The sequence below is a fragment of the Myxocyprinus asiaticus genome, chromosome 33 (assembly GCF_019703515.2).
Source record: "Myxocyprinus asiaticus isolate MX2 ecotype Aquarium Trade chromosome 33, UBuf_Myxa_2, whole genome shotgun sequence".
Lineage (NCBI taxonomy): Eukaryota > Metazoa > Chordata > Actinopteri > Cypriniformes > Catostomidae > Myxocyprinus > Myxocyprinus asiaticus.
This window is the reverse complement of record NC_059376.1, coordinates 15,135,916-15,154,949: the sequence shown is the minus strand read 5'-3', so window position 1 is coordinate 15,154,949 and position 19,034 is coordinate 15,135,916. Positions and strand designations below refer to the sequence as shown.

General features: G+C 41.4%; 1 pseudogene; it reads left to right on the top strand.

Moving 5' to 3' along the window:
- The window catches only part of LOC127424591 (glycosyltransferase 1 domain-containing protein 1-like), a 46,156-nt pseudogene extending 35,580 nt beyond the window's left edge, over positions 1 to 10,576 (top strand).
- The last annotated feature ends 8,458 nt before the right edge of the window (positions 10,577 to 19,034 follow it).

The window sequence follows — 19,034 nt, the reverse complement described above, 5'->3', positions numbered from 1 at the left end:
GGGCTGCCCGGCCGCGGAAACGCAGAAGGAAAAGGGGAAATAGAGCTGGCGTTCTCATCAGAGTAAGACGTCATGCAAATCGACCCTCGCTACCCAGTATTCTACTGGCAAATGTTCAATCTCTGGACAACAAGTTCTGTGAGCTGAGAGCGCGGATCTTTTTCCAACAAGAGACGAGGGACTGCTGCAATATCTGCCTTACAGAAACTTGGATGTCTGCGGAGATTCCAGACTCAGCCATCGAACCTGCGGGGTTCTCCGTGCACCGAGGGGACAGAGCGAAAGACCTCTCAGGTAAAAGCAGAGGTGTTGGTGTATGTTTTATGATCAACAAATCCTGGTGTTATCAGAGGAATGTACATTCTATCAAGTCTTTCTGCTCTCGTGATCTGGAATTTCTCATGCTTCTGTGTCGACCATCCTGGCACCCGAGGGAATTCACAGCGGTCATTATCACTGCTGTGTACATCCCTACACAAGCCGACACAGACCGGACACTCAAGGAACTGTATAGGAGTAAAAGTGAGCAGGAAACCGCACACCCTGAGTCCGCGTTCATTGTGACCGGGGACTTTAACAAAGCCAATTTCAAATCTATTGCACCAAAATACCACCAACATATCAGTTTCAACACACAAGGGGACCGGGTTTTGGACCATTGCTACTCTCCCTTCCAGAATGGCTACAAATCCCTCCCCCACCCACCATTTGGCAAATTAGACCACTCTTCCATTCTCCTTCTGCCCGCTTACAGGCAGAAACTGAAACAGGAAGCACCCACTCTCAGAATGATCCAGTGCTGGTCGGACCAATCAGATTCTATGCTACAAGACTGTTTTGATCACGTGGACTGGGAGATGTTCCAGTCTGCCTCTGATGACGACATTGAGGTTTACGCTGATAGCGTAACGTGTTTCATCAGAAAGTGTGTAGAGGATGTTGTTCTGACCAAAACAATATGGATCAACCCCAACCAGAAACCATGGGTTAATAGCGATGTTTGCGCGGCACTTCTTTTAATTCCGGGAATGCGGAGGAGCATAAACAAGCCAGTTATGCCCTCCGCAAAACTATCAGAGCAGCAAAACACCAGTACAGGGACAAGATTGAAGGACAGTTCAACACCACCGACTCTAGAAGCACGTGGCAGGGAATTAATATCATCATAGACTACAAAGGGAATAAAAACTCTGCCGTGAACACCGCTGACTCTCTCCCGGATGAGCTTAATAATTTGTATGCTCGTTTAGAGGGAAATAACACTGCCCTCGCGGAGAGAGCTCTCGCAGCCGAAGCTACAGAGGTTAGTTCACTCTCCGTCTCTGTAGCGGATGTAACCCAATCCTTCCAACGGGTGAACATCCGTAAAGCCGCAGGTCCAGACGGCATCAGAGCATGCGTGAACTAACTGGCTGGTGTTTTTATGGACATTTTCAACCTTCCCTCTCCTTGTTTGTAGTCCCCACATGCTTCAAAACGTCCACCATTGTGCCTGTACCAAAGCAATCCAAAATCACTTGATTAAATGATTGGCGTCCTGTTGCTCTGACCGCCATCATCAGCAAATGCTTTGAGAGATTAATCAGAGATTACATCTGCTCTGTGCTGCCTCCCTCACTGGACTCACTGCAGTTTTCATACCGCAACAACCGCTCCACTGATGATGCCATTGCATCTACACTACACACTGCTCTCTCCCACCTGGAAAAAAGGAACACTTATGTGAGAATGCTGTTTGTAGACTACAGCTCAGCATTCAACACCATAGTGCACTCCAAGCTTGATGTGAAACTCCGGGCTCTGGGCTTAAACAGCTCGCTGTGTAGCTGGATCCTGGACTTCCTGTCAAGCAAATGCCAGGTGGTTAGAATGGGCAGCAACATCTCCTCATCACTGACCCTCAACACTGGAGCCCCACAGGGCTGTGTTCTCAGCCCACTCCTGTATTCCCTGTACACACATGACTGTGTGGCAACACATAGCTCCAATGCCATCATTAAGTTTGCTGATAATACGACGGTGGTAGTTCTGATCACTGACTATGTTGAAACAGCCTACAGTGCGAACTGCCAGACACATCATCGTAGGTGAGCTTCCCTCCCTCCAGGACATATATACCAGGCGGTGTGTGAAAAAAGCTTGGAGGATCATCAGAGACTCCAGCCACCCGAGCCATGGGCTGCTCTCACTGCTACCATCAGGCAGGTGGTATCGCAGCATCAGAACCTGCACCAGCCGACTTCATGACAGCTTCTTCCCCCAAGCAATCAGACTTTTGAACTCTTGATCTCTCACGATCAATATACATCAGCACTGCACTTTATTCATCTATTATCTCACACAGGACTGTCATAAATTATATTCTCTCTTAACAACACACTGGCAACTGACTATCAACCGACAGCCTGAATGTCAATACAGTACAATACAACCTATGTATATTTTATATATACTTATACTATTTTTATAGTATATGTATTCTATATTACGTGTATGTGTATTCTATATTTTGTGTATTGTATACTGTACATTTTATATTATTATTGTGTTGTGTAGTTATGTGTCTATTAGTTTTGTAAATTGTGTTGTGTAAATTGTGTTGTGTCAATCTGATGTTTATTGTAAATTGATATATGTCTCATCACTGTCATGACTGCTATTTTGCTCAGAACTGCACCCAAGACTTTCACCCACTGTTGCACTTGTGCATATGGTTGTGTGACAATAAAAGTGATTTGATTTGATTTGAGCAGTTTTAGTATTGGCACACTAAGAGCAACATGATTCTGCCAGTTCCAATGTAGCACTAATTGGATGAAGCAAAGATAACAACATTAGCATCCTTTAAGCTGGACCTATCTGAGGCATTCAGAGGCTCACCAGAGCTAGAGCAATGGAAGCATGGAAAGGATTGGGATGGGGAGGAGTTATGAAGAGGACTAGGCTAAGCTCTGGACTACGAGAATACCTGCAGTGCTTTATGTTGCTTTGGGAGGCTTCTTAGCTGCTAGGAGCTAATGGCTAGCCTGTGGCAGGCCATCTGCCACTCCAGATTATGTGCCAAGCTGAGGTGCTGCCACTCTGCCAACCCCGTGGAGAGGTCACTCTCCCCCTTCGGGTGGAATAAAGTCAGACTAGTCACAGATGTGGTCAAATATTTTTGGAAATAAAGAGAAATTTTTGAAGAAAAAACTGGCCTGAGGCAAAATATGTTTCTGTCCTGAAGAGTGTCTGGGGAAAGGGTTACAAGAGGACTGCAGACTTCAAGACAAGACCTCAAGGCCAAAATACCTCCTTTCTCTACCCTGTGAAAGTTTTCTCTGGTTTTACAATAGAAACCTAATCTTATGTTCTGCTTCAACACCAAAGGATATTTTTGTTCTGATAGCTTTTTCTTCGTATTCTTGCAGAGAGTCTATGGCAGTCCATGGAACCATATGGTAGAACATTGTGAAATTTGGTGTACTAATTGAGGTGGGAATGAATAGGCCTGTGACCAACTTTGGCAGACTGATCACACTGTGATTTTGGCAACAGTAGGTAAAAAGTTCTGCTGCCAAAATCGGTCTGTGCTTGCTGAAATTCGAATCACTGCCTTCAGTGGTCAAAGCTGAAAGTATTGTTGAATGAATGGACACGTGTGAGCTCAAGTTTCCAGGTGAAAAGTCTACTGAGTGGTGGCTAAAGTGAGTTGGTTTTAGCTGTAAATGATGTACAGTCAACAGGAATGTATATGCAGAACGACTAATTTCACTGATGTTTAAACAAACATTTTGGAGTCGACTAGTCTGACAAGAAAGCAACCTTCATAAAACAGTAAAAAAGTGTTTATCTGACCTATTTGAAATACTTAATCTATTCTAAATCCAACACTAAATTCAGTGGAAATGGGGCATTTATCTGTGACATATGATCATTGTACATCAAATATAGAACATGATATGCATTCACTGAATCAAAGCTAGCAAATACAGGCATATTTATTGAAAACAACTAAATGAATAGTGCAGGACCAATAGAGCAACACTAATAGCATGTTCTAATAGAAATCACCAAGTAAAAGTTACTCAACATATTAAAACAGGACATTGTTGAAAATAATTAACAGGCAAGCCAAATCTACAAGAGAAAAAATGCACTGAAAAGTTGCGTGTATTTCACAACATGCAGTCATGCATTAGCCATTGATCTAATATGACAACTGTTCGGTAAAGAACATTAATCAATAACAGTTATGATGTAAAAAAAAATAGCTATAGGATAGAATAGGCCTGTGATGTAGCCTACAATAAACCTAATGTTGCATCATAGCCGCACAATGGGCAGATCCGTGAAGGGTGTGTTCGTAGATGAGTTTGTGCGTTGTGGAAGTCAGGAGTATATTCGTAGGAATCCTTCGTAGAAGCGTAGAGAGGTGCACAGGAAAACAGCCAGCAGATTGGAAATCAATCACTTTCCCGACAAATGGGCAGAGATGAGGAATCCTGCAGATTCGTGAGCACAGAGAACAAGCGTACAGCAAGCTGGAAGGTAATCACACTCCCGACACGTGGGCAGAGACGGGCAACCAAACAGAAATACGAGACAGGACCAACTAGGCAGAGAGAGTGAGGGAAGTTACTTCACATCAAACAACAATCTAGCAAGGATACTGAGAACACGAAGGGTTTAAGTAGGGAGTGAATTAGAGGAGAACCAGGTGTTGCTAGCACGCTAGTGGCATGATCAGCGTTCCCCTGGGAACAATCAATATTCCCAAGGAAACACTGATCATGCATGCCAGCTTCACCTGCGAGACATGAGGGAGAGAAAATAACAAAACACACAGAATAAACCGACAAACTCACCGGAGCTGTGAAACATAATGTATTTTAAACATGATTTTCACACAGAATAAAAGATAGTTTAATCTGTTAAGCAGTCGCCATCTTGTTGAAAATAACCTTCTTAATCAGCAGATTAAAAAAATGTCATACCTTGCCTAAAAAAAGCATATATTTTTTGATGAGGAAAATTAACACGTCAACATGGTCCGGTGAAAGACAGGACTTAACTCACCTGAGGCTGCTATCCTGCGCTTAAAAAAGCCTGCACAGCAGAAAAATTACGTACAAGAACGTACAGATTAAAAGAAGACTCAAATGTGAAAACATCCATAGACATAAGACATGACAATTTATTATTATTGTATACAATACAACAAAATTTAGTGTGGCCACCCTCAGAAAGCAACAGTAGACATATTACACTTAAAGAATAAAGATAAATAGATTAAGTAATAAAGATAGCGACTTGTTTTCCAACGTTTCGGAAATCCACTTCCTGCACCACCACCGAAGTGATTTCATAACTACTTTGCTAAGTTTGCTTTACCTTTGTTGGCTCTAGATGCTCTTCATTCAAAGCAACTTAGAGGCATTTCTGGAAGTAACGGATTAAGTTGATGGTAGTGGCACCAAGCAGGAAATGACCCTGTTTACACCTGGTATTAAGATGTGTTTTTGGTGATCTGGATACATATGGTCAGCACTAAATACAGATCTAAATGTGGTCTTGAATGTTTTGTGATCAGATCACTAAAATGTGGACTATGAACTAGAAGATAACAAGAAACTGAGATCACATCATACACATCTACAAGTATTTATGTTATATTTAACTTTTTCTTTGCATCTCATTTATTTTATTTGTTTACTCTTTATATATTTTGTCCTTCCACCCACCTGAGTAGAAACACATGGAATTTTTTTAAAGAAATTCTCCAAACATCTTCAATATGAGCACTAAAATATGAACCTCATCCCCCACACCACTGGCTTCTTGCCAGTGAGTCAATGCCACCCAGCACCTTTATGACAGATCCTTTCTGTTTATTCATGGTGGCTTCAATGTTCCTTAATTTCCTCCTGAACTTCAATACATTGTGTGTTTCAATGTAGCATATTTCTACAGTGACCCATCCACAAGCATTCTCACATCACAAGCCCGACTGATTTTACCACAACGCGCTGTGATGTTTCTCTATTGACTTTCGCACATCAGGTGGAGAAACAGTTTCTTTTGATTGTCTATTTGCATCTCCAGTGATGTTCAAACGCTTTCTTGATTGAGTGTGTTTAGCTCGGGGCGAACCGATGACACTGCCAGTGCCTTACATGTTCTTTTAAGCTGTGGTGTGTTTTTGTTTGATAAGAATATCTGGAGATGGGTAAGATTCATTGTTTCTTTGGAGGGGACAGCCTCATGTTGATGACATCAAATGGATCACAGATGTCTTGTGTTTTTCCCCCTACTCTTTGTTTTGATTTAAAAATAATGTTTAAAGCTGCATTCTTGAAAAGTGCTGAAGGAAATCCACTTTCCTGGTGCGTTGCCAGTAGCTAACTGTGATTGATGACAATGAATACTTGTTAAATTGAACCAATTAAACCAATTAAATTGAGTTTTGTTGGTGATATTTAAAATAAAATTCAGTCCGCTTCCTGAGTTTATCATTTTAAATCTGTGCTTTTAGATTAACAATATAGCAATAATTCACCCAAAAATGAAAAATCAGTGTTTATTTACTTGTTTTGTTGGAATGAAGACTATTAAGAATATTTATTTTTAGGTAAACTGTCCCTTTAACCCTGATAAAAGGACACAAGTACACTAACAAGAGTTGTTTTTACACAAATAACCTATACGAAGTAGTTGTCGTAAGTCACTGTTGTATTTAAATGTAAACTCATTTCATTTTTCCTCATAAAATCCTCTTAAAAATGAATAGAACATGAAAAATATGTTTATACTTACAAGAGATAAAAGAATCCAGTCATATTAATAGACAAATAAAAGCCTTTTTTTATTATTATTTATTTTACTTTGAGCGTGTTGCCTCATGGGGGCCACCATATTGAGATCACATGACCAGCAGAATACTTTGTCTTTTTTACTTTTTGATCTCTGTTACCCCACTATTATTGTTCACATTCATTCATGGAATAAAATTTATAAATTAATTAATCTTGGCAGACTGTGAATAGTGCATTTCTACAATGGCTTTGGTAACAGATGGTAACAGTACACACGCTTCTAGGTGTCAGTATACAGCCACGACATTAAAACCACCTACCTAATATTGTGTAGGTCCCCCTCGTGCCACCAAAACAGCACCAACCCGCATCTCAGAATAGCATTCTGTGATGATATTCTTCTCACCACAATTACACAGAGCAGTTATCTGAGTTACCGTAGATTTTGTCAGTTCGAACCAGTCTGGCCATTCTCTGTTGACCTCTCTCATCAACAACGCATTTCAGTCCACAGAACTGCCGCTCACTGGATGTTTTTTGTTTTTGGCACCATTCTGAGTAAATTCTAGAGACTGTTGTGTGTGAAAATCTCAGGAGATCAGCAGTTACAGAAATACTCAAACCAGCCCATCTGGCACCAACAATCATCCATGCGATTACCTAATCAGCCAATCGTGTGGCTGCAGTGCATAAAATCACGCAGATGCAGGTCAGGAGCTTCAGTTAATGTTCACATCAGCCATCAGAATGGGGGAGAAATGTGATCTCTATTTCTGTAACTGCTGATCTCCTGGGATTTTCACACACAACAGTCTCTAGAATTTAAAAAGAAAAAGGAAAATCAAGGCTCAGTTCCAGATAAAAAATATAGTAAAAGCCTTTATTGTCAATGGCTATAACAATAGTTAAAAACAATGGAAAAAAGAGGGCTGCAAACCTATGCATATCAGCAAAAATACCTTCTTCAGGGTGCAGCCTACAACACACAAAAATGAATTCCTAGAGTCTCTAGAATTTACTCCGAATGGTGCCAAAAACAAAAAACATCCATTGAGATGCAGTTCTGTGGACGGAAATGCCTTATTGATGAGAGAGGTCAACAGAGAATGGCCAGACTGGTTTGAACTGACAAAGTCTAAGGTAACTCAGATAATCACTCTGTACTAGAGGTCTTCACGGGTCCAAAAATTAGTGCCCGAACCCAAAGAGATGTGTATTACCCAGGTGAAATGTATTAGCTTGGACCCGTACCTATGCAGAACTGAGAAATTACGGACCTAAACTGGACCCTTCTATTATTTGAAAGCGTTTGACACCGATTTCACAGCTGATTGCTATTAACAAGTTAATTTACAAGTTGTGAAAACAAAACTTTGTGTCTTACCTAATGTAACGTTAGTAGCCTTCTCCCCTGAGCCTGGCCGTGATGCATATAATCCATCCTCCTTGCCAAGAAAGTTGGTAAAATACATCCAGGTTTTCTGTGATTCCTCTTTTGCTGGTTGAAACAGCAAAGCTAGTCCACTCATTATTTCAGCTTCTAAAGTCCACTTGCTGTCACGGTGACGGATGAAAAACGCGACTTGTTTAGAATCAGATTTGCAGTTTTTTTGTATCTCACATAAGATAACTTTGACTGTTTGCCCTTTTGAAATATAATAACGATTGCTCGTTCATTGCCACGGCTGCTAACGTTAGCATTGCTAATTTGCTATCATGTGCCTCCGCTCTGCCTCTGACGTCATTCAGCTCTTTGTGGCTCCGCTCCGTTTTTCACCTTATTTCCCACCCACACTTTCTCATCCTAATTTTACAATGTTGCAACTTAGTTACAACACACACACACACACACACAGCCCTATCATCAGCAGCACTGTCTGATCACAGCTGGGTCTTCTCGGATCAACTCGGGTATTATACATAATGTTAAACAGACCCGGGACCCGCAGCAATAGAATGAGACCCGACCTGGACCTGGCTTACTGTATAAAACGTAGATCCGAACCCATACATGTCCCGGGTCGGGTCTCTGGTCCTCAGGTTAGGGTGGACCCATGAAGACCTGTATCCTGTACAAATGCTATTCTGAGATGTGGGTTGGTGCTGTGTTGTCGGTACAAGGGGTACCTACACAATATTAGTCAGGTTGTTTTAATGTTGTAGCTGATCAGTGTCAAGCCCAATCGGTCAGCACAACATAAACAAAAAATACAGACTGTACCTTTAAAGGACCTTTTAAGGACTCAAATGCTGTGATATACAGCTATATACATCAATTGACCAATTTTTTTTTTTTTTTTAAACTAATGTAAAGATCATTTGGCTTTATTTTTATCTAAATTGTACTTGCGTATAATAATTGACCTTACATGTTCTACTCCTTTGGAGTGCGATTAAACTGCATTTCCTGCTAAAAAGCTGATTGCACAGTTTCGTCTTAACCAGTAGCTTTAGTTGTCCAATAATCTCAAAATTTGCTATTAGTATTGTATTCAAATGTGCATCAAATATTGCATTTCACTCAGACAATATAAATAGGCAGATAGTGGAATGAAAACAAACAGGATTTGTTCAGAGGGTCTGCCATTCTCACGCGCTCATATCATCTTTGACCTAAATTGCATGTGCTGTGGCGGCTACAGCTGTCCCGGCCAGCTAATACATGCAAAGCTTGTCATCGTAATGAATCAGATTGAGCAACAACCCTGCCCTGACCCTAATATCAGAATATCTACGGGATTTTCAAATGTGTTTTTACCCCTGGACAACTGGCCATGTAGGAAATTATGATCAGTATGAAACGTCTTGTCCACAGGCCATGATTTGGTATTATTGACAGTATTTTACAAAGTAGATGAGAGGCAAGAAAAAAGAGCAAGAGGGGAAAAAGCCATTTAGGATTTGTGCTAAAATTGCTTATAAGCAAAGATAAGCCATAGGAACTTTTGACATCTCATTTCTCATCACAGTGTGACCTGAAGTCACTTTTCATAAGGGCCAGTTCATGTTTCTTTTAGAGCACATGGCCTCAGATTCTCATGTGAAAAAAATGTGAACTAAAATTAACTCAAGTTGCAATATTGCTACAGTCTGTCATTGCGTAAATGTGAGGATTATTACTGCAGTTGCTTCCAAGCAGTATTGGAAAATTCTGTATATGTATTATTTCAGAAAAACTCAAAAGATATTTCAAAACCAATTATAGAGTAGAAAGTAGACAAATTTAATTTAATATTGCTTACTGAACAAATGTAATTGGTATTATGTTCTTTTTTTGTATAGTTTTTTTATTATTAATTAATTAAGTTGAATTACATTTCAAAGTGTTTATCTCACTGATTAAATTGTGTTTTGTTTTTTGTTTTTTTGGTTTTTTTGGTTTTTTGTGGAACACAAAAGTAGAGATTTTATGAGAATCTTCACAGCTCTTTCCATATGGTGACAGTTCATAGTGACCACATCTGTGAAACCCAAAAAAAAATAAAAAAATAAAAAAATAGCATCAAAAAATTATGATAAAAGTAGTCCATACGACTTGAATGCTGTATTCCAAGTCACTGTGGTTTGGTTGGAAAGTTCTATATGAAAAGTCTTCATATTCTTTCTCTTTTTGTGTTCCCCTAAAGGAAACCAGTTTGGAACAACTTGAGAATTTGTCCAAAAAAAATAAATAAAGCACAGAATTTTAATTTGTGGATGAACTTTCCCTTTAAATAGTTTATGTCTCGTTTGAGATAGATCCAGTGTTTAACGCAGAGGTTGAGGAAAGTGTCAAGAGGTAATAAACTTCACCTTAAATCTTCTCATGCCTTTGATCTGCTCTTTTTTACTTTCATCTCCATCATTCACTCCCTGCTCGATCTTCAAAGTCTCAAGGGTGATTTCACTAAAAGGTTGCACCAATTTTGCATGTGGTATTTTAACGCAAAAGCATGTGTCATATTCACCAGCCATCACGAGTATTTAAAAGAAGTCACTGGTATTTCTTTCCATGCAAACATGCCTCCTTTCTATGTAAATTAGACTCATTATAGATTGCACTTCCTTCACAAAACTCTGTGCAATTTGCCCGGTGCCATTTACATTGCGCAATTAAAGCAAAAACATTTTCTTTAAAAGAGAACATTTTCTATCGATCATGGCTGAAATAATTAATCAATTTATACAAAATGATGGAGAAGAGTGTTATAACCGTCTTATAACCAGATATGCGGCACAGTCATTTGCATTTTCGACATGTTAAAGAGATGATTCAGATGTCTGGATCTCAATAATGGATTAATGCTGTTCAGTCCTGGCAGAATGTGTTAGATCACAATGGTCTGCTGGATCCTATACTAAACAGCACTCGGAATCAGCCTGCAAGAATGGATTTGCGCCTGCACGTTGCATTCAGCATAGATTGTGTGAGCGGGTTTGCATTGTTGCCTGATCTGCAAAATTCCTTTAGCGAATGGGGCGCTAAACCAGCGCAGAGAGCGCGCGCTAATGAATAGCACATTTACCAGGCGCAATTCCACTGCAGACCCACATATGCTGACTTATACACGTGTGTGCTTATTTCAGTTGTTCTCATGAATCATTCTAGTACTCTTTACATTCCTCAAGTGTGATGTCACAAAAATGAAAACCAAGGGATTGACAAGCGAGGTTGTGGCTGGTTATTACAAAATTTTCTATTTTTCTATGATTTCTAGTATTACATTAAGAGGTTTTTATCTCATCGCCTGGTTAGGACTTGATGTAAAATGCCTCTTGTACCTGACAGATATAGGTGTCCTGAGAAATAAATCTGTCATGTCTCTGTGTGTGTTCTAGGCTCTGTAAACTGCACAACAAAATTCAGTTGTGCCCCGTATGTATTAGCCAATCAGAACATTTTGAGGTGGCTTTTTGCCATCTATTTGTCCAAACAATAACATACAGGGACCAGTGTTTGTTTACTACACTTGTCTTTTATTAGACATGATATTGTGACCACAATATCGTCATTGGACAGGATGAGATCTAGTTAATCTGTTTTCAAATTGACCAGATTAGTTCAAATCGCAGTGGGATTAAAGTGCTAAATAGCTCTTATAATATTTTCCTTCACAGCTCTATATCGTTTTATCACACTGTGTGTGAACTAGCCTAGATTAAAATGACCATAATATCTGTACAGAATTGAAGTAAAAATGGTGTTATACATAAAAACAGTTCCAAAATTAAAAGGAAAAGTACTTTGACTACAGTCAATTAGCTCATGTTACTTAAAGGAATAGTTCACCCAAAAATGAAAATTCAGTCATTGTTTACTCACCCCTGTGTTGTTGTAATCCCATATGATTTTTTTTTTTCTTTGGAGAAATTGTAAAAAAAAATGATGTGCTCAGTGATGTCATACAATGGCAGTTTATGGTGACCAACTCTTCAAGCTTCATAAGAATGTAAAAGTATAATTCAGAAGTCTAATACATTATTCCATGAGACTCATGATTGTTCTGAAAGCATACGATAAGGTTTGGTGAGAAACTAACCAAAATCTAACATTTTATGTAGTGAAACTGTTGACTAAACGTTGCTCTCGTGCAGTCTCATGAACGCACACAGGAGAGCAACGTTTGGTCAACAGTTCACGCAGCCTCCTTGTGACATGGGGTGTTCAAACAAAAACTTATTTTGTTTATCTAAAAACAGGTCTGCCAAATCGATAGTAACAACAAAACATAACACAGCTGCACACAAACCAGAGAACCCAACTTACTAAACATGTCAAACAGAGAGATAGAGGATGCTGAAGGCAGCCACAGTCACACCTAACCTGACAGCAAACGACTTGCGATATAAGGTATCTTTTCTATGTTAATTAGAGTTTTTGTCCTAACCAGCAGTGACGAGCGACAGAACATTCTGTCGATAGCTTGGTTTCTAATTTTGGCATCGTGCCGGGTAACTCCGCCCGCTATGAACTGCCACTGGTCCAACAATTTTCTCATAACAGTATATTGAAGCCAGCATCTCGTGAGCCAGTCAAAAATGACTTGATTTTGGCCAAGAGTGTTACACCTTCCAAATGTTTTCGCTGAGGTCTCACTCTCTTCAGGTTTATCACAAATACTCACCGATTCAGAATGGAGGAGAGTTGACGGACATTCCTGCCTCCTCTGTCTCTCTGTTTGATTGAGGACTCTGTTTCAAACAAATGAGGCTGGGCATAGAAATGCATTTATTCTCTGACTACAAACTCGTCGGACATATTTAGTATATTCTGTTCTCTGGTTTGTGTGCAGCTGTGTTGTGCTCTGTTGTCACAATTGCTGTTTGTTTTTATATAAAATGAGTTTTGAGGTGGCTGCGTGAGAGAACTATTTCTCTCCTGCAGTCTCATAAATGCGAACAGGAGATCAACGGTCAGTCAACAATTTTACAAAATAATACAGTAGATTTCAGTTTGTTTCATCATATGCTTTTATAACAATCATGAGTCTCATGGAATAATAATCAGACTTTTGAATTATAATTTTACGTCCTTTTGAAGCTTGAAGAGATGGTCACCATAAACTGCCATTGTATGACATCACCGAGCACAACATTTTTTTTCACAATTTCTCCCTTTGTGTTAAGAAAATAAAAATAAGGGACCTGGGTAGCTCAGCAAGTATTGACGCTGACTACCACCCCTGGAGTCGCAAGTTCGAATCCAGGGTGTGCTGAGTGACTCCAGCCAGGTCGCCTAAGCAACCAAATTGGCCCGGTTGCTAGGGAGGGTAGAGTCACATGGGGTAACCTCCTCGTGGTCACGATTAGTGGTTCTCGCTCTCAATGGGGCGAGTTGTAAGTTGTGCATGGATCGTGGAGAGTAGCATGAGCCTCCACTTGTTGTGAGTCTACGCGGTGTCATGCACAATGAGCCACGTGATAAGATGCGCGGATTGACTGTCTCCTTCCGGATTGAGGTGAGTAACCGCGCCACCACAAGGACCTACTAAGCAGTGGGAATTGGGCATTCCAAATTGGGAGAAAAGGGGATAAAAAGAAAAAAAGAAAAAGAAAAGAAAAAGAAAACATATTATGCAGTTATAACAACACAAGGATGACTAAACTATGACTGAATTTTCATTTTAGGGTGAACTATCCCTTTAATTGCTTGTTTGCAGTTACTGTTCCTGTTGCTCAGCGTTTCCTAAACTGGGGTATGCGTATTTTAGTCTAAAATAACGCACAGAGTTCATGAATTTCTTACTTGCAAAAAAATTATTTTGTGCGCCCTTTAGTGTAGGAACACCAAAATGGTCATGTCATAAAGGTCAGATAAATAGCACGCAATGAAATAACCCTATCTTTTGCGGTTCAAAATCCATTTACACATGCGCTGTACTTAAGTGCACAACATACGTGATTCAAATACTTTTTTCACCAGCCCAGTACACTGGTGCCAGGTGACTTAGCTAAGTGATCGCCTAGTAAAATGTTACTTCACTGTTTTACCAGACTGACACTTGTAAGTCTTCCACGATTTTAGTTTATTTATTCATTTGTTTTAATCACAGTTTGAATTGTAATTTGCAAGGTAAGATGCACAGGGACTTTTGATTCTGATGATAAAAATGTATACGTTTTGGTGACAGATGTCACTTGCACCAGTGAGGCCAAATAATTTTCAACAGTCACCCAGTCATTTTTACTCTCATTTGCCCACACCCTAGAGTCCTGTTTTTTTTTTTTTTTTTTTTTTCATCAGCAAATTAGCTCAACCATTTGTCAAATGTGACATCAAAAAGCACCTTGAGCTGACCACGCAATTGCGCGGATACTTCCCTGCAATTCCATACCTGCAGTGATGCTCAATTCCTGACACAGTACTGCCAGCTAATATATTCTTGCATATCGGCAGCTCTTATCAAGTGCTGGGACTCTGTCCTGCTTCCGCAACATGATGAGGGGGGAGTTTAAAAGATATGCAGTTAAGTCATAGCACACCCATCTATTAATTGGTAAGCCATTTATTCAATGTCTTTATGATATATATAACATGTACAAAAGATGTACACGTATAACATGTTTAATATAAGGGAGTTGTTTTACAATGCTGTTGTGTTAAATATACATATTTTCAAAATACCATGTGTGAATGTTTTCATGCATTATAGAGGGGGTATGCAAAAGGGTGTTGAATGTTTGGAGGGGTACGCCTCTGTAAAAAGTTTGGGAACCACTGCTGTAGCTTAACTGGTAGACCATGGCACTAGTAATAGCACCAGATAGGCTACTGATAAAAAGAATACCTTGAATGCACTTTAATTCACTTTGGATAAAAGCATCTACCAAATACATTAATGTAAATACAATGTCCACAAGGCCAAACAGCATTAATATATTGCTATCTGGTGTAGGCAATGGATTTAGGTCTGCCTGTTTTAGCAAGGGATATTCCTGGAAATGCTGCAGTAGTCCAGCATGAGGTCACAGGGCTGCTGTACTCAACCCTTTAGGTAAGATTTACTAAGGTTTGGATTATTATGAAGAGCTTAATTCTATTCAGTGAAATTGTATCAGTGTTTTTTCATAGAAATCTATATAATCTATAATTCTATAAAGATGTTTTAGTCCATGTTTAGAGGACAAAGCAATGAATATCATTAGGACAGAAATTACATTCCCTAATGAGTTAAATGAGTTGAAATATAGCAGTGAAATTCAAATTTACTTAAAGTATTTTCAAGGTTTCTCTTAAAGGGATAGTTTATTAAAAAATAAAAATGCCATCATCATTTGCTCACCCTCATGTTGCTCCTAACCAAGTTGACTTTCTTTTGTCTCTGGAACATGAAAGTTAGGCAGAATGAACTCAGTCACCATTTACTTCCATTGAATGGAAAAAAAGATGCAATTAAAGTGAATGGTTACTGAGATTAACACACTGCCCAACATTTCCTTTTGTGTTCCCATAAAAAAGAAAAGCATGCAGGTTTTATTGGACAAAATTAGGGTGAATAAATGATGACAGAATTTTCATTTTTAACCACTATCCATTTAACATTGAAATAAATGAACTGACAAACATATATGGGTAGTTGACACAACATTTCCAATGAGTTTTTTTTTTTTTTTTTTTTTTACATCAAAATTTTAGGTAAAATTTCACTTTAAAGTGAACATTTAAGGGACAGTGAATATTTCTTTAATTTCTTTTTAAAAAATATCAAATTTTTGCCTTCACTAGTTCATTTTAAATGGTTCTGAATTTTTTAAAGATATTCCTTGTAGTCCCTTAATTAATATGGTCTTAAAAACTACATGAATAAATTAGCAAAATGCTGTTTAAAATAGTTTTAGATGGAGTATAGCATGACACATAGCAGGACATGCTAGCTACCCAAAAGTATTTCATGTCAACTACCAGTACTTTTCAGCCTCTAGAAAGATTTTAGATGGTGTTTCAGGATCAAGCTACTAAATTGTAGCGTAAAACTAACAATTTGGCAAAGTAAAGGATCATTTTTGTGCATTTTTCTTTCTCTCAAAAAACAATGAACATTTAAACATTTTAAGTTGTTTAGCTGTAACTATTGTTGGCTTTAAAGTGACTCTTCTTACTGCTGCCTCTATCTCCTGGTGACTAAATCTTGTTTGGGGTCTTTAGGGGATAAGGTTGGTGTCGATGTAGTGACACTAGGGGTCACTCTTGGGAGCCCGAGACACCTCTGGTCTTTGATAAAAGGCCAATGAAAATTGGCGAGTGGTATTTGCATGCCACTCCCCCGGACATACGAGTATAAAAGGAGCTGGTATGCAACCACTCATTCAGATTTTCTCTTCGGAGGCGAACGGTCATGCTCATTGAGCTGAATACTACTGTTCATTCACCTCTGCTGGATCTGACGGCGCATTTCAGCGGCTTCTCCCTCCTCTGCACTGGTGCACTAGAGAGTATATTTTCTGAAAGAGCATTTTTCCCCTCTAAAAGAGTATATATTTCTCTAAAAGAACGCACACATGGAACGTCTTTTTAAAGACACGTCTTTTTAAAGACGCTTTTCCGATTGTGTGTTGTTCCTGGTTGTGCTCGTTATCTCTCGCCTTCTAACGGTCACGATCACTGTCTTTCGTGTCTGGGCACTGCTCACGCGGAGACAGCATTCGTGGATGGTCATGTTCTCATTGCGAAAATATGTCCATGGCAACGCTGCGGTCGCGGCTCGCCTTCGTAAGAAAGCGAGCCACCCCAGAGGCTCCCGCCTTGGTCCTTTTACCCACGGGTTTGAGGCCAGCGCGGCTAGCACTGGGGGCGATTTGGGGACCCCAATGGGACCACCTCCGCCGGGTATCCCCCCGCGGACCTCCCATTCCCCAGCATGCTCGTCTGCCCCGATCGGGCTTCCAGGTGAGTCCGCCGGCTCGTCTCGTGGTGAGTTCGACCTCTTATTCGGAGCCCGCGAAAGTGATGAGCTCTCGAGCACAGCATCGGAGAGTGGGCTCGTCCGGTCGGAAGCCTCAGCTGGGCTCCTCCCTTGGGGGTCGATCGCCCAGTCACAGGCTGACGCGGAGATGACGACATACTTTCCCGGGCAGCCACGAGCGTCGGTTAGAGTGGATTTCACCGCTCTTCCCTGTACCCTCGCGGCTCGGTGATTGGTTCCTGGGCCCGCGGCGCCGCTCAAAGCCACGCCCCGCCCCCGTTCCTTTCTTCCCGGAAGTGCATGAAGAGCTGACAAGGTCGCGGGAGGCACTTTTTACTGCTCGGTCCCGATCTTTTCAGCTTCCCCGCCCTCACTACCCTCTATGGTGGGGCAGCCAAGGGTTATTCGGTAATCCCCCGGTGGATAAAGGCGCTCGCGGTGCACCTATGCCCGCAGAGCGCCGCCATCTGGCGTGGTGCCCAAAGCCCCTGTCCAAGGCCTGTAGGTTTACGTCGTCTCTGACTGCCAAGGCCTACGGTGCCGCTGGACAAGCCGCCTCTGCCCTGCACGCCATGGCTCTCCTGCAAGTCCGCCAAGGCGCTAAAGGAACTGCACGAGGGTAGTTCTGCCCCGGGATTGATGCAGGAACTGCGCTCGGCGACCGACCTCACTCTCTGAGCGATGGAGGTCACGGTGCAGTCTCTCGGGCGGACGATGGCCACACTAGTGGTCCAGGAGAGCCACTTTTGGCTCAACCTGGTCGAGATGGGTGAGGCCGACAAGACACGATTCCTTGCTGCCCCCATTTCCCAGGCGGTGCTATTCGGTGACACCATCGAGGACTTTGCCCAGCAGTTCTCGATGGTAGAGCAGTAGATGGATGCTAGCCGGCATATCCTGCCCCGGTGCGGCTCAAGATCCCCCACCTGCCGGTACGTCCGACGACGTTGTCCCTTTGGTCCCCCTTGCACGGAACTTGGACGCATGGTTTGCGCCTTCCAATCCGTCACGAGGGCTGGTCCAGACCGTCCGACTTGGCTGTGTGATTCACTTCGCCGGGCATCCACCCAGGTTGAGTGGTATCCACTTCACCTTGGTGAAAGACGAAAACGCTGCTACCTTGCGCGGAGATTGCTACCCTCCTACGGAAGGACGCGATAGTACCTGTCCCTCCAGCCGAGATGAAGAAAGGGTCTTACAGCCCCTACTTCATCGTACCGAAAAAAGGCGGTGGGTTGCGGCCAATCTTGGACTTGCGAGTACTGAACCGTGCTTTTACACAGACTCCCGTTCAAGATGCTGACGCAAAGATGCATTCTAGCTAGCGTCCGGCATCAAGATTGGTTCGCGGCGGTAGACCCGAAGGATGCGTACTTTCACGTCTCGATCCTTCCTTGACACAGACCCTTCCTGCGGTTCACGTTCGAGGGTCAGGCGTATCAGTACAAAGTCCTCCCTTTCGGTCTGTCCCTGTCTCCTCGCGTCTTTACGAACATCGCAGAGGCTGCCCTTGTCCCGTTAAGGGAGGTGGGCATTCGCATTCTTAACTATCTTGATGACTGGCTAATCTTAGCTCACTCTTGAGACGTGTTATGCGCACACAGGGACCTGGTGCTCTCACACCTCAGCCGACTAGGGCTTCGGGTCAACTGGGAAAAGAGCAAGCTCCTCCCGGTTCAGAGCATCTCTTTTCTTGGTTTGGAGTTGGACTCGGTCTCCCTGATGGTTTGCCTTACGAACGAGCTTGCTCTTTTCCCAACACAGAAAGTTCAGTTGTGCTGGGAGCAACTCTGCTTTTTTATCTCTGATAATAAAGTCTATCTTCTGGCATCAAAACCCCAAGACATCAAGAGTGATG